The 16,550-nt window shown below is 28.3% G+C and overlaps 1 protein-coding gene across 1 annotated transcript in view; it reads right to left on the bottom strand.

Annotated features, from left to right (window-relative positions):
* LOC139426074 (uncharacterized) overlaps positions 1-4,747 on the bottom strand; it is a 30,534-nt gene extending 25,787 nt beyond the window's left edge. Inside the window, exon 1 of the mRNA XM_087168650.1 lies at positions 4,656-4,747. The gene's annotated coding sequence lies outside the window, so the exon portion shown is untranslated. The remainder of the gene's footprint in view (positions 1-4,655) is intronic.
* Positions 4,748-16,550: the final 11,803 nt, after the last annotated feature.

The following is a 16,550-nucleotide window of genomic DNA, read 5'->3' as shown; positions in this document are numbered from 1 at the left end:
ACCTTATTCTAATTATTGGAGCTTCACGTTCTAGGATTTAATCTTAATATCTCGAGGGGGTGACTTCAAATATGCTAATTCATTACTACAGACGATATTTTAAGTTGCGAAATCAAACACAAAACGTACTTTACTGAGCAAACATACCTTTTTTTCGACGGATATGGACATCTGACCCCCGAAATACCGTAATCTGAGACGTAGGATCTTAATAGTTAGGTTAGGAGAGGGGTCAAAAGTTTGGACCCCTTAATGTGAATTTTACTTTTTGAGTATCTCGCTTAAAAAGTTATTGAGATATGGCAAAATATACAAAAAGTAAAATTAACATTGAGGGGTTCAAACTTTTGACGGCTCTCCTGACCAAACTATGAGGACCATATTTCCCAGATGTGACTAACCCCTATATTTTGCGAGTCAGAAATCCGAATCCGTCGAAAAAAAGGTAAGTTTATTCAGAGAGTGCACATTTTTGTGTCTGATTTTTTAACTTAAAATATCGTCTGCACTAATTAATTAGCATATTTGAGGTCACGCACCATTATGATGAAATCCTAAAATGTGAAGATCTGATCATTAGATCAAAAGATATTCAAGGTGGACCTATATATATATATATATATATATATATATATATATATATATATATATATATATATATATATATATATATATATATATATATATATATACACTGGTTATCATAAATTAAGGAAAATTCACAAAAATCGCGATAACTCAAGAAATTACACATGGAATTTTATGAAACTTACCCACAATATACAACACATAGTAAGGTATTAAACAACATAAAAAGAAATTATCAGACATTAATAGTAGTATAGAAATTAGCACATGTATAAAATAAACAAATTGGAAGTATCGGTTTGCAATAGAAAAAGTACCTTTAATATGGAATATGATTGCCTCTAGAAGCAATACAGCACAAACAGCGATGTGTGATGCTTTCAATTATGCGGTCTATCAGTTCAATAGGAAGTGAGAGCCATTGCTCTTGTAAAGCAGTTGCAAGCGTGGCAAGGGTCTGAGGGGGCGGATTGATGGCAGATACACGCCTCCCTAGAGCATCCCAAACGTGCTCGATAGGATTCAAGTCCGGGGATCGAGCTGGCCACTCCATGCGAGTAATTGTTTCCTGTTGAAGATAATCATCAACAATGCGAGCTCTGTGTGGTCTTGCATTATCGTCCTGTAACAGGAAGCAATCACCAATTGCCCCGGCATATGGGCGCACATAAGCATCAAGGATGTTGTCTCGATAAACCTGAGCATTCACGGTTCCCCTTGGAAAGACATGGAGGTATGTGCGCCCTCCTAAGGATATGCCTCCCCAAACACAGACACTGCCTCTTCCGTATGCATCTCTTTCACGGATGTTTGATGGATGATAACGGGTCCCAGGTTCTCTCCATATCAAATAACGTCTACTGTCACTTTCTAGACTAAACCTGGACTCATCCGTAAAGAGAACAGGCCTCCATTGATCTGACGTCCAGTGGACATGTTGTCGGGCCCACTGCAAACGGTCTCTCCTATGGCGTGATGTGAGCGGCACGCAAATGGCTGGTCGTCTCGCATACAGACCACCTTCGTGGAGCCTTCTGCGCACAGTTGACGTTGACACCAACCTTCCGGTGGCTGCAGCAAGAGAGGATCTAAGATGTGTCGGAGTAGCGGTTCTATTCCTGCGTGCACTTAATGTCAAATATCGGTCATCGGCACTGGTCGTAACAGTTGGCCGTCCTTGACTGAACCTCCTAGATGCCGAATCTGTGGTTTGAAATTGCCTCCAAAGTCTATGAACCACAGATGGACTCACATTTAGCCATCTGGCCACTTCTGATTGACTCTGCCCTGCCTCTAGTCTCCCGATGGCTCTCCATCGTAGTTCTTCAGGCAAATGATGCCTAGAGGTCATTATTACGAATTGGCTATCTCAGATTTTCAATGTCGCAATCACAGTAAAATTTGTGTGCTTTCTCTCAAACTTGGACTTTTATGCTCCAGGCAGATGACGTAAGCCGAGTGCAGCGCCACTAATTTGCATATTGCAATTTTACTCAGCTACTCTTAGTGGACAACATATGCAAATTTTGCACGGTTTGGCTTACTTTTGAAAGAGTTATCGCTATTTTTGTGATTTTTCCTTAATTTATGATAACCAGTGTATATATATATATATATATATATATATGTATATGTATATATGTATATGTATATATATATATATATATATATATATATATATATATATATATATATATATATATATATATATATATATATATATATATATATATATATATATATATATATATATATATATATATGTATATGTATATATGTATATGTATATATATATATATATATATATATATATGGGTCATTCTCACGAAAACTGTCATTTTTCAGTTCATAAAATCCCAAAAAAGTAAAGTGAATAAAAAGCTCTGAAACTTTTTATATTAATAGAAATATGTAATGGCATTATAAAGAAAGTATATATCGTATAAATTATACTTAATATTTAAATTAATTAATTTTTTAAATAATTAATTTATAATTAATTAATTAATAATAATTAATAATTAATTAATTAATTTAATAAATAAACTAATTAATTTAATAAATTAATTTATTAATTTTTTAATTTATTTTTCAAATTAATTAGTAAGTAAATTAATTATTTTCACTATTTAAAAAGTGAGGGAACGACACTAATAGTGAGGGAATGATATTTTATTTTAATACATGTTTTTATCTAAGTTACATCTACCTAAAGTTTGAAAATGATAACTAAGTATATCTAATATTTATTATAATTTAGTCTTATATATTTAATAGTTTTTACAGGTTTGGGAAATAAAATTGGCTGGCACGATTGAACAAAAAAAAATTTGATAATATACTCATCTTGAATCATTCCCTCACTTTATACACTAGTGAGGGAATGACGAATTCAATAAAATTTAAAAATAACAGTTAGGCCTAATTAATTTCTGAAGTCAATCACATACAATTATATTCATACAAGAAAGCAACACATAATTATCCACTTTCTCGATGAAGTTGTATTTTATTTTACTCTAAAAAATGATATGAGGGAATGACAAATGTAAAAAATTTTACCTGGTTTGATTCATTCAAATTTATTCCACAGCAAAGCTTCTTTAAGTTGAAGATGCAAACATACTGCAATTTTGTTCTATGATGCCAGTTGTTAACTTCTGAAGTTTTTATTAAAATATTTTTATTCTAAGAAGATTGCAGGTGATAAGAACATTGTTGTGAGGGAATGACGCGAAACACTGGGGACAAAGTTTAAAATAGTGCTGTGTTAATATTTTTATCAGAAATAAAATATAAAATTGATTTTCTGAATTCTATATTTCAGTATTCTGAAATAAAAAACACGAATTTGTAAAAAAAAAAATTTTATTTCAGAAACAATTTTTTTCTTTTTTTAAATCAGCAGTGGGGACAAGTGAGGGAATGACATATTGGTATATTTTAATTACCTAAAATAAATAAAAAATAAAAATTGATAATTTTATTTTTATTCTTTTGTTAGTTTGCATTCCGAAGGACACTTTCCCTGAATTTTTTTTGTTCGTAAGCTGTAAAACAAACATAAAATATACTGGGGACATGAAAATGACTGTTTTTGTGAGAATGACCCATATATATATATATATATATATATATATATATATATTATCGTCTTTATGGAAGACATCAAATGCATTTTTTAAAAAATGAATTAATCTAATAAATCTAAATATTGATTTCTAATTAAGAATAAGATATAATTAGGAACGAAATGTAATTAGGAATGAAACAAAATTTGATTTCAGATTGCCTATTAGTTTTAGACTTATAGATAAATTATTAGATACATTCTCAAAAAGTTTAGTAAAACTTTTTCTTTATACTTTACGCATTTTATTTACACTATGCCTACTATAGAAGGAACAGATGAATAATGTGTTTGAATGAGTCAATTAAAAAAAATATTTGTTAAAATTTAATATTGGGCAAACATTGAATGAACGAAGTTTTAAATTTTATGTAATTCAATCAATATATGTATAGTAAACATATTTTTTCCTAAGATTCTATTCTTTTATTCTGAGATTCTAAATTGTGCATAGTATAGTTTTAATAGATATTTGTTTATCACAGTTTCGCTAAAAGTACAATTGCTGTTTAAGAATTTGACTTTAAATAAAATTAAAGAAAGCACGATTTTATGTTTGTTACAATTTTAAAAAAAATTAATGTTGCATACATTTATTTTGAATTTTGCCAATTAGTTCGGCAGTAAAAAACATTTTCAAAGAAAAATTTTCTATTTTATTTAGATATTTAGAATCATAAAATAAATGAAGAGTGAAAACTTAATTGCGGAGAATATTTCAAATTAATTTTAAAATAATATTTAAAAAGAAATGTTTATAGAATAGTAAACAAAATAGAAAAAGATAAAAAACTAAGATTTTATTAAGTATTGCTTTTTTTAAAATATTATTTTCGCATTTAAAACGATTACTGTATACTTTCGTTAAACTATTCAAATTAAATACAAAGAGGAAAGAAAAACTAACTGTAGAATAGAAAAGTAACGATAAACTTACAACAACAAGGAAAGAGGATAAGCATTCAACAGGTAAGAGAAGAGCAATATATGCTTCCAGCTAAGATCAATTGAAGATACTCGACTCTTTCTTCTGCGAACTGTTTATGCTATCATCATTTCATGCAATCCCTTTCTACAAGAGCGCCTCTCTTTGTGTTTCCATAGTAACCAACAGGTAACGATTGCTTGAATTATATATATTAAAATTAAACGGAAACAGCAAGCAAATAACTATATACAATAAATAAATTTATATATAAATAGATAAATAAAGCTCAAATTCTAAAATTAATAGAAATGGTTGGAATAACATATTTATAAACGTAAAAATTTTAAGTAAAGACTGTTGAATTTATAAAATGCATGTTTAAAAAAAGAATAAAAACGAGTTGATTGGCACTTGTGCTGCTGAGAAAAAGTACATGCTGAGAAAGCACTTTTTACTAATTGCTTTAAATGTATTTTTAAATAAAAATATATTTTTAAATGTCTTCTTTCTCTAATTGTTTAATAAATGTTACATAAATGTAAAACTTTTCTCTGGAGGTAATATTTCTGTTTCTGTTCTAACTTGAAGAAGATAAGTTGGGAAACGAATGTAAGTTAGATTTTTACGATGCAAAGTAGATAGAGATAGGAATACAGTTTTTATACAGTTAAAATAGCTTTAATTTATTTGAAATTGGAAGCTTATAATTCCATAAAATATTCAAAACTTTCACTAGAGGTAATATTTCTGTTCTAGATTTGGTGGGAAAAAAAGAACACAAATTAGATTGACTTGTTTGCTGCTAGGAATAAAGTAGAGGGAAAGGAGTACACTTTTTACAAAAATTCTTGTATTAAAAAGATTTTTCTTAAAAAATGTCCATGTACTCTAAACGCTTATTACTTTATGTGCATGTAAAAATTTTCTGGAATGTAATATTTTTATTCTAACTAAAATAAGATATGTTGAATAAAGATCACTAACTAGATTGATTTGTGTGTTACTTGAAACAAAGTAAATACAGAAAAGAATGCACTTTTTATATAAAAAAATTATTTAATTATTTGAAAAATAAAATATTTTTTTTAAATGATTTCTTTCTCTAAAATTCTATTATTCAATGCAAACGTTAAAATTTTCCCAAACGTAATATTTCTGTTTTTGTTCTAAGTATAAGAAAATATGTTGAAATAGAACATCATAAACTAAATTGACTTATCTGTTACTTGAAGCAATTGAAAAGGGAAAGCACTTTTAATAAAAGAGTTTCAATTTTATTTGAAAATGAAAATTTTTTTTAAAATGTCCTCTTTCTCTAAAAGCTTATAATGCAATGTAAATGAAAAAATTTTCTTAATGGTAATATTTCTGCTTCTGTTCTAACAAAATAAATATCTGTTTAATAAGGGACACAAATTAGATTGACATGCATGCTACTTGCATTGATGAAGATAGAGAAAGAGTTGCACTTCTTATTACGTATTATTTCTCTTCTTACTGATTAATATGCCTATACAAGAAGCTGATTTATTAAATAAAATAAGATTGCAATAGTTTATAGCTTTTCCTTTGCAAAAAAATGTCGAATAAGCACTTCATGAATGCAACATGAAAAAACAACTTATTTTAATATTTAGTGTTGATACTAAATACTTATTGGTGTTCATATTATATGATATGAGTTAGTTTAAAATTTTATATTTTAAGAACAACAAAATATAGATAAACATTTATTTTGATTGAAGTTTTTCTTTAAAGCTGTATTAAATAAGTTTAAATTAGGTATTAAATAAGTTTAATACCTAATATAGGTTAAATTAGGTATTAAATAAGTTTAATACCTAATATAGGTTAAATTAGGTATTAAATAAGTTTAATATCTAATATATGTTAAATTAAGTATTAAATAAGTTTAATACCTAATATATGTTAAATTAGGTATTAAATAAGTTTAATACCTAATATAGGTTAAATTAGGTATTAAATAAGTTTAAATTAGGTAATGAAAGAAAGAATATTTTGCTACTACGACACGGATAAGCAATGAACAGGGTGACGATTATTGAACTATATGAATCGAAACGTCACTACAGATATTCAGACTTACGTTATGACATGTTCGATATGCCTGCCATCACTGGCTATGTTGTAGCGCAGACAAATAACAATATTCTTCATGACCCACTGAAATGTCAGAACATTGGCGCTGGCGAAGTCTTGGAAGTTTTCTGCTTAGCAATGGTTTTGGGGTATTGTACTTTGTATACTGTACTTTGGGACACTGTACACATTGCCTCGAATTAAGCCCTACAAAAATGAGCCACATGTGTTCAGATCGGGAGAATATGGCGGCTAAGCGAGTCACATTCATGTGACTTCTGGGTACTTTAGAGCCAGAATGTGGTACCCAAAATACTCCTTCAGGACATCAAACACTCTCTTGGTCCGATGGAGATGCTCTGTCTTGCACGAACTTCATCTTGCTGAAATGCTTGGGAATGAAATTATTTTCTAAAACGTACCGTTCACCATGCCGTCAACGAATATGGCACCAATTATTCCGTGACTGGACATTGCAAACCACGCAGTCACTCGTTGAGGGTGGAGAGATTTCTCGATCACGAAATGCGGATTCTCAATATCCTAAATGCGCCAATTTTGCTTTTGCCGAAACCATCCAAATAAAAGTGAGTATTCACATCAAAATTCCTGTTCTCTCGACAATAGTGTTGATGAAACACAACCGCTGTTCCATAGCCATGGAGTTTAGTCGCTGATGGGTTTAAGTTTTGCATGGGAAGAGATACAGGTCTTCCACGAAAATTTGTCGCACAATCTTTCCCGGTTGATTCCCTCCTGTTGTGCAACTCGTCTTATCGATATTCTTGGGCTGGTTTGAAACACGGTGCTTGTCTGTGTCGATATTTTAAGGCGTTTTCTCACTTGTTGGTCGACCGACATTGCCAACACTGTCATCACAAACGCTACCAGTTCTCATAAACTTTCTAATCAAATCCTTGTTTTTTAGCTGTTGTCTCCAGGTTGCAAACTTCCTTTGAGCTGTAATTGGGTTGTTATTGCTCGCATACTAAGCCTTCACAACACAAGCAATATACTCTCAGGCATGCTGTACCGTGACATCCCCCCCTGCAATTTTTATATCAGAAAGAAGCATCGATATTCAATTTCAGATTTTAATCATTAAGTGGGTTATTTCTTTCAAAACGTAAAATTAGCGATTTCGCAAGATTTTTTCCCCTGTATGAAAAAAAATCGATATCAAAATCTGCTAATTTTTATGAGCCCAGATAATGAAGAGTTAGAATAATATTTTTAGCAGTAAAAATTATTAGATCACACTGATTTTCACATATTCTTTAGATATTTTCAATTGACTCGTTTATATAATTAGAAACCGTCATCTAAAATTTAAAAAAAAAACGTAGCCTAAAAGTTATGAATAACTGTTGCAAACTAATATTATAAAAATGGTATAACATTAGCTGAATAGAGTTTATTGTGTACGAGGGACAAAATTTCGAAAAAAACTTTTAAAAAAAGCTTTCTTCCAAACCTTACTTTCAAAAAAAAATTTCTCTATGTTTTTCAATAAATTTTAATTAACTTGGATATTTGATGCATACGAGACACAACATAAATGTGCACAATTTAGTCTGGGATGTAACGATCGCCACTGTGCCGTTGGTCTCGAAATGTTCTCACCATCTTAGAGCACTTCTGGCTGCTGCCACAGGTCCACATGAAATAAAAATTAGAACATGAAATTGGAATAAATTCTGAAAACAGCAAAAGATTTTTTCATATTCATTTATTTATGATACGTACGTTGATATTGGAATACATTATAAAAAATGATATCAGTTTTTATTTCCTCTTTTTGTATTACATTTTAAAATTCAGCCATATATTTGCTATTATACTCTAAAATATTTAATTTATCATCATTCATGAAATTTTAATCATATTTAATATGTTAATGAATGGATTAAGACACTGAAATTAATGAATGCAAAATGTAAAGTAATTCTTAAATGGAAGTTGCCTAGCTAAAATCTTATGAATAAGTTATTTCCAAATCAAAAAAATGAATCGCAATAAGCTCCAGAATTAAAATAATGGTACAAGCTAAAGTCGCAAAAGTCTTAAAACTCCATTTATCATGTAATCTTTCCCAAACATGACGTGCAAAATATAATCATTGGATTTTTACGTAATGGATTTATATTTGAAAAAGTAAACAAACTGAAAAAAGAAATTAAGCATTAAAAATTCACTCATATTTAAAAATGTTTGTCTACTTTACATAAAAGATAAGCATTAGATTCACATTTACTTTAATGTTTGCTTTAAGAAAATGAATTATTAACGAAATTTTTAAAAGACTAAGAATTTTAATAAGAAAGTGTTTTTTTTTTTTTTAAAAAAAATCTGTCCGTCAAAGAATGTGTGAAAGTGACAGAACATTTCATTTACGAATTTCATTAACGAAAGCTCCATTAAGGAATTTTTATTGTTGATTTTAGAAACAAAAATATTATCTTATAGGTAAAATTAACAGTCTTTCTGTCAAGTATTTGGGTTTGGCTGATTGATGAGATTTAATGACATAAAATGAAGTGTTAGGAAAAGGAAAAAAGGAATAAAAGTGAAATAAGTATTCTATTTTTTAGAAGTAAGTAATACTACTTGAATCGTAAATTTTGGCTCTATTATTTGTAAATAGTATTTCTATCATGTTTTTAGTTTTTCCATGCTACTATTTCTTTACTTTATTCTTCTTCTTCATGTATTATTTTGTTATACGTAAATACTACTCTAAACAAAGTAAAGATCCGATAATTCATCGAAATGCATTTATATAGCAACTATAATCAAACTTACTTATCCGTATTTGTTTTCTATTACTTTAAAGTAACTAATGTTTCATGTAAAGTACACATTAGCATGCATAGATATAAAAATAAATATATAAATAAAATTATAAAATAAATTTAACTGATAATTAACTTATAGAAACATATTTAAGAGCAAGAAAAAAGAGAAGACCTAAAATATTAGCAAAATTTTCTCTGCTCACTTTTACACTAAGAGATTCGTAAAGATAAATCAACGAAGTATTTTATAGATTTTAAAAAAATTTATTAAACCACTATATAAAGCCGCCACTATATATAGCTTCATAACTATCCCTTGACTGTATTGTACAACCATGGTTGTTAGCAGAGTTGGCCAAAAATGTAATCGATTACATTTTTTGATTACAGTAATCAATTACTTGTAATCATGATTACAATTTTCAAAAATTTTGATTACAGCTGTAATCATGATTACAATATTGATTACAGTAATCAATTACTTGTAATCGTGATTACAAAGTTTGATTACAGCTGTAATCCTGATTACATAGTCGATTACAGTAATCAATTACTTGTAATCATGATTACAATTTTCAAAAAATTTTGATTACAGCTGTAATCATGATTACAATTTTGATTACAGTAATCAATTACTTGTAATCATGATTCAAAGTAATTGCGATTACAAGTAATTACAACAAAAACGATTACAAGTAATTATGATTACAAGTAATCAAAATATATGATTACATGTAATTTGATTACATGTAATTTGATTACATGTAATTATGATTACATGTAATCTAATTACACGATTACAAGACTATTGTATTCTTATAAATGATTATATTTTACAGTAGATAGTAGAATGTATTTTATAATGATACATTTTGCACGTATTAACATGTACTGCATTTTGTACGTATTTGTATACGTACAAATGAATGTAACTGAAATGTATGTACATATGATTTTATCTAGTGCATATGTTCAGACATTTTAGTATCACACACATGTACATACACTTATATTGTAGGTATAAAATATATGTACGTATGTATATAGATAATAATTACGTATGTATGTGCAAACAATGTAGGCATGTACATTTATACACAATGAATATATGCATTTTATGCAAATATTTGTGTATGTAAAATGTATATCTATGTTCATGTACGCATGTATATACAAGTATTTGTGTTTGAACGAACATACATACATTGTCTGTACAATGTATGTCCCATGTATGTATGTGCAATTTATTTATGAACAGTACAATATATGTATGCATGTACATAGGTATATCTGTAGGATGTACAATATATGTATGTATACATGTACATGATATGCATGTCCAGTTTATTTACGTACATGTACATAATATGTTCATGCTCAATGTAAGTATCCAAATATGCATAATACATTTGCGAACTATTGTACGTACATTGGGAGTATTTATATTTCACATATATTCATACATGCATTCGACATGCATAACGTACGTACATACACACATTTGAGATGCATATATTGTACAGATGTATATACATATAGCGTACAGATGTATATACATATAGCGTACAGATGTATATTCATATAATGTACATATGATGAAATGAACATATAATGTTCATATAATGTACATATGTACATATACAGTACGTATGTGCATAAATATATTGGGCATAATTCTTTCGTACAAATTTTACATGTGTACATGCATGCTATCCCTATCTATGCATATGGTGCAATGTATATATGTACAATGAATGTATCCACACATGTACAATACACCTATGTTCCATGTATGCATATCCATATGTACTATATATGTACGTACAATACATGAATGTATGTACATACATTGTACATGCGTACATACATTACACGTATACATATGTACATTACATTTATGTCTAAATATGTGTACAATGCAATAAATAAAATACATGTAAGTTAACTTTTAATGACTCAAGCAAGTTAAATGACAAAATCAAACGATATTTAAATTTAGTTTTCAGCTTTAATTGTTCTATATCATTTTGAAATTCTCTGAATAAAAAATTATTTTCAGGTATTTTCATGAAATGATTGGCAATACAGATTTATTTTTTTATAACATAATGCATGATTCATAGAAATTTTTTAAATGGTAAGAAAAACGGTAAATTTTATGTGTGGAATTAATATTTAGAAATTCCAAATAAAATTATCGTTTGCTTTCTAAAAAATATGAGGTCGAGTTTCATATACCTTAGAATAATTTTAAAACAAATTTTAATAACTTTACTCATATAAATTTTTTTAATGTATGCACAATGTATGTGTATATTGTATTTACATATATTTAAATGTACGCACGTATTTGTACATTACTTGTAATTATGTACATGTATACGTTGTATGCACATGCATACATTGTGCATATAACTATTTTTTTGTACATCTATGCATTACATGCGCATAAGTATTAACAAAGTATGTAGTTATACAAGTACATGCGTAAGTTGTACATATGTACATACTTTGCGTGCACATATATCGATGTACATATAAATATGCATGTATACATGTGCGCATTTTATTTACGCAACTATGTGCATATATTGTACCTTTAAATAACATTTTTACATATTGTACGCAAATACGTACAATTTTATGTACAAACGTACATTGTATATACGTGCTATTATCGTAAATTTATACAATATATGCACTTAAGTACATAAAAGCATGCAAACGCATAAACATTATTTTCATATACGTTCATACATACATTGTCTATGTATACAAAGATACAAAGCATTGCCTTTTTGTACAAACTAACATACATGCGTACATGTATCATAAATGCATAATTATATGTACTAAGCATATGCGCATTGCATTAAGTATATTACAATATAATTATGAATATTGTACGTACAAACAACGTTTGTGCATACATTGTATGTATAGGAATCGCAAATTGTACGTTCATGCGTGCGTACATTCTATGTACATAAAAATATGTAAACACATGAATACTTACATAAAAAATTTGACTATAGTATACAATCGTAATAACTTGTAGTCGTATAGTTTGATTACAAGTAATCACAATTACATGTAATCAAATTACATGTAATCATGATTACATGTAATCATATATTTTGATTACTTGTAATCATAATTACTTGTAATCGTTTTTGTTGTGATTACTTGTAATCGCAATTACTTGTAATCATGATTACAAGTAATTGATTACTGTAATCAAAATTGTAATCATGATTACAGCTGTAATCAAAATTTTTTGAAAGTTGTAATCACGATTACAAGTAATTGATTACTTGTAATCGTGATTACAAGTAATTGATTACTGTAATCAAAATTGTAATCATGATTACAGCTGTAATCAAAATTTTTTGAAAGTTGTAATCACGATTACAAGTAATTGATTACTTGTAATCGTGATTACAAGTAATTGATTACATAGCTGTAATTATCTGTAATCAATTACAGTTGTAATCGATTACTGTAATCAACGGCCAACTCTGGTTGTTAGAGCATCTTACTACGAGCCCGGTGGTTCTTGGGTCAAATCTTCGCGGTAGTCAAAGAACATCTCTCTTCCACATTTCTTTCTCCACATCACTTGAGACTAGCGTTTTACTCAAAAAGGATTTTCGAATTCAACTATTATTTGTTTTTGAACTATTTTTGTACATTTTTAATCAATTATGAGAAACTCTTTATTACTTTGTTTTCCTCAACTTTTTCCTTTGTAAAAATAATATGAAATTTTCTTTGGTATCTCTGTGTTTTCTTCTTTTATATTTTGTTTTGAAGCTATAGATTCGGTTCTTTATGACAGAACTGACATTGATTAGATTTCACATTGATTAGATTTATTTAATAGTATATGTTCTTTAAATAGCATTCAGATAAGATTATAATTAAAACGTTTTTGTGAAGTCCATCAAAATGAATGCTTTTTAAAATTTTAAACCTTAGGAAAGTTCCATAATTGAAAATACCGCCGCGTGCATTCATATTCTAAAAGCTAAATTATGTTCAACGCGCTACTAAAGCAGAGAGTTCCTCAAATATTTTACTCTATAAAGGGATATATTTGCATTACAAGAGATCCCAAAACTTCAAATAGTTTGTTTTATAGAGAATTGAGCGAAGATAATGGTATAAATCCTTTGTGCGCCAAAATTCAGAACAATTTTATCTACCAAAAGCTAATTTTAGGCTGGAATAAAGTTTTGTAAACTGCAAATATTCTGAATAAGACGATGTTTACAAATTCAGTTGTTTCTTTTTTTCGTAGTTCTAGACTCCAGTCAAAATTTAAAAAATTTATGAATGTTCACCAAAACTAGAGTAGTTTTAACTTTTTGGCTTATTGTCTGGTGTAGGTACTGTGATGAAGAATTCAATTTTTCAAATTTCCTCGACTTTCGCAAGCGCCATCATCAGAAAAAAAAACTTTTAATTTTTGCCAACTTGCTTGCGTTTGCTTGTAAAAAAATTTTTTTTTTCTTATTTGATGATAGTTCTCGACAGAATGATTTTTTTCGCCTGATAAGAATAAAAGAAAGAAACAATATGGAAGTTTCTATTTTAATATGAGGTATTTTTAAAATCGCTTATTTTTATCCTAAGAATTCATAATTTTACGTCTTTTAGTTAATAATTTTTTGATAAAAATTGTTGTTAAAATAATTTTTTTGAAAAATTAAATGGTATAACATTATGTGCTTATGTATACTTCTTGCATATTCTAATGTTTCAAGTAATATGATTCAGAAAAGTATGGAATAAAAATTCGGTACTTGCGTATTAACGCCACCGCAACTACAGATTTGGCGGTTTTTAAGTGCCACCAATCTACACCTAAAATTTTTGCGACAAATCATAAAATAGAACACTTTATCATTTAAAATTAAAACGCTTTCAAAAATCAAAACACTTTATTTAAAATCAAAGTAGTTGATCGGATTTCGGAGGAAAATGAACCGATATAGAGTTTAACATAGATTCAAAACAATCTCTATTTTCTTTCACCTGATGTTGGCACCATGGGAACTCTAATTAATAAGATTCCAAATGAAATTACATTTTCAAAACGCACGTTTTCCATAATAAAGTTTCATGTCATGAGAATTGGTACATTTTCGTTTTTTTTAGGAAAATATTTTGCTTCTGAAAAAATAAACTTGCATCTTGTTCTATTTTTGGTAAATCCCAGAGACGCATTTTCGTAGCACTAAAAATGGTGATAAAAATCCAAGAACATATCATTTTGGAATTTTCCGGATTTATAAAGCAGGTAAGTGTTATAATTTATAAAATAAAATTTTTTAATTGTAAATAATTTTTTTTCTTATTTGATGATAGTTTTCTATAGAATGGTTTTCTACGTCCGATTATGAATAAAACAAAAACATGAAAGTTTTTTTATTTTAATGTGAAGAATTTTTAGAATTGTTTTTTTCCTTCTTTTGTTTCGCAAGCATTCTTTGTTTTACGTTTTTTAGTTTCTAAATAATGATATTTATTAAAACTTAAAATTTTTTGATAAAAATTGTTGTCAAGAAACTTTTTTTACAAAATTAAATTATATAAAATTTTGAAGCTTATGTATACTTTTTGCTTATTTTAATGTTTGAAGTAATATGATTCTTAAGACTATGGAATGTCAAGTTTAAATAGGCCTTTCTTATTATATCATTAAATTTAGTAAAACTATTTCTCAGGCATTAGGGTTTAACTCTAATAAGAAGATACATATTTTTTTCCTGTTTATTTACAAATATTCCTATTTACAATTTTTTTTCCTGTTTATTTTCCGATGTGTTTTGGATGTTCCTTCTCTAAAAAAAAAGGAGATACCATTTTGTTTTCGTTTGCATAAGAAGGAATATCAAACATTTTTTTTAAAATTTAATAAGCCACAATAAAGAAGGAACGTTACAATGCTATACACGCTACATTAAAGACGTCTCCAGTGTAACTGAATGACTGATCATGAAGAAATCGCAGGTATTCATCTCAAACAAAATTGCCCCCTATAGTTCGTTGCAATCGTGAATTGAATTTATTTGACGTAGCGAGTATAAAGTAATTAAATATTTAAATATGCTCAGTAAACTATTTTTTGATCAAATAGAGCTATAAGCTAGCAATTATCAATGATGTTATCTTTAAAATAGGTGAAAAATTTAATAATTAAATTTAAAACAATGGCTAATGCTTAACCAATCAGAAAATTCCATTTCGTTTTTCGCTCATCCCGCTCGAACGATTTGTCGTAGAATGTTCTATTGCGACTGTGACTTTACTCGTGCTTTGAACTATCTGTATGCCAAATTTCATAGCCTTCAGGCAGATGGTTTAGGAGTCTATAAAGAACACTCACACAGACATTCATTTTTATGCATATAGATCAGAAAATCGCCTTCCATTTTCACAAAACAAACGAAACTACTTTCCGAATAACCCAATAAAATAATATTATTGAGTAGAAGTTCTTTCTATAGGAACTAATCTTAAATGTGGTAATACTCATTTCTTCAGAAAGAACTTGCACTCGGATTTCGGAAATTGATTTGCAGATGACCTTATGAACTAATTTTAAAGGTGTTTTTTGAAGCTAATTTGTACAGAAAAATAAATAAGCCTCCGAAATTTTAAGCGTCTTAAACTTGACGCATAGTTTTAAACTATACATACTTCTTATAAGAAGAAAAAAAAGTCTTTACTAAGCGAAGGAACCCAGCATAAATTAGTTTTTATGTATGCTTCAGTCTAAAGTAAATTTTCATATTGTAAAATATTGGATCATAAAAGATTCTCCCTTTCACAAAAGTTTATTTTTCTTTACATTGAAGTTTGTCATTATTTTTATAATTAACATAAAGGCTGGAGATGGACCAAATGTAGCGTAACAGTTTTTAATAACTGTTATGAGCTCTCAATGGTTATAAGAATTTCATATTTTTCCATTAAAATGCTTTATTACTTAATACACCAAAAC

Source organism: Parasteatoda tepidariorum, chromosome 7 (assembly GCF_982258835.1).
Source record: "Parasteatoda tepidariorum strain Cologne lab strain chromosome 7, Ptep-v5.0, whole genome shotgun sequence".
Taxonomy (NCBI): domain Eukaryota; kingdom Metazoa; phylum Arthropoda; class Arachnida; order Araneae; family Theridiidae; genus Parasteatoda; species Parasteatoda tepidariorum.
Note: the sequence above shows the minus strand (reverse complement) of the source record. Positions and strands in the feature narration are given on the sequence as shown.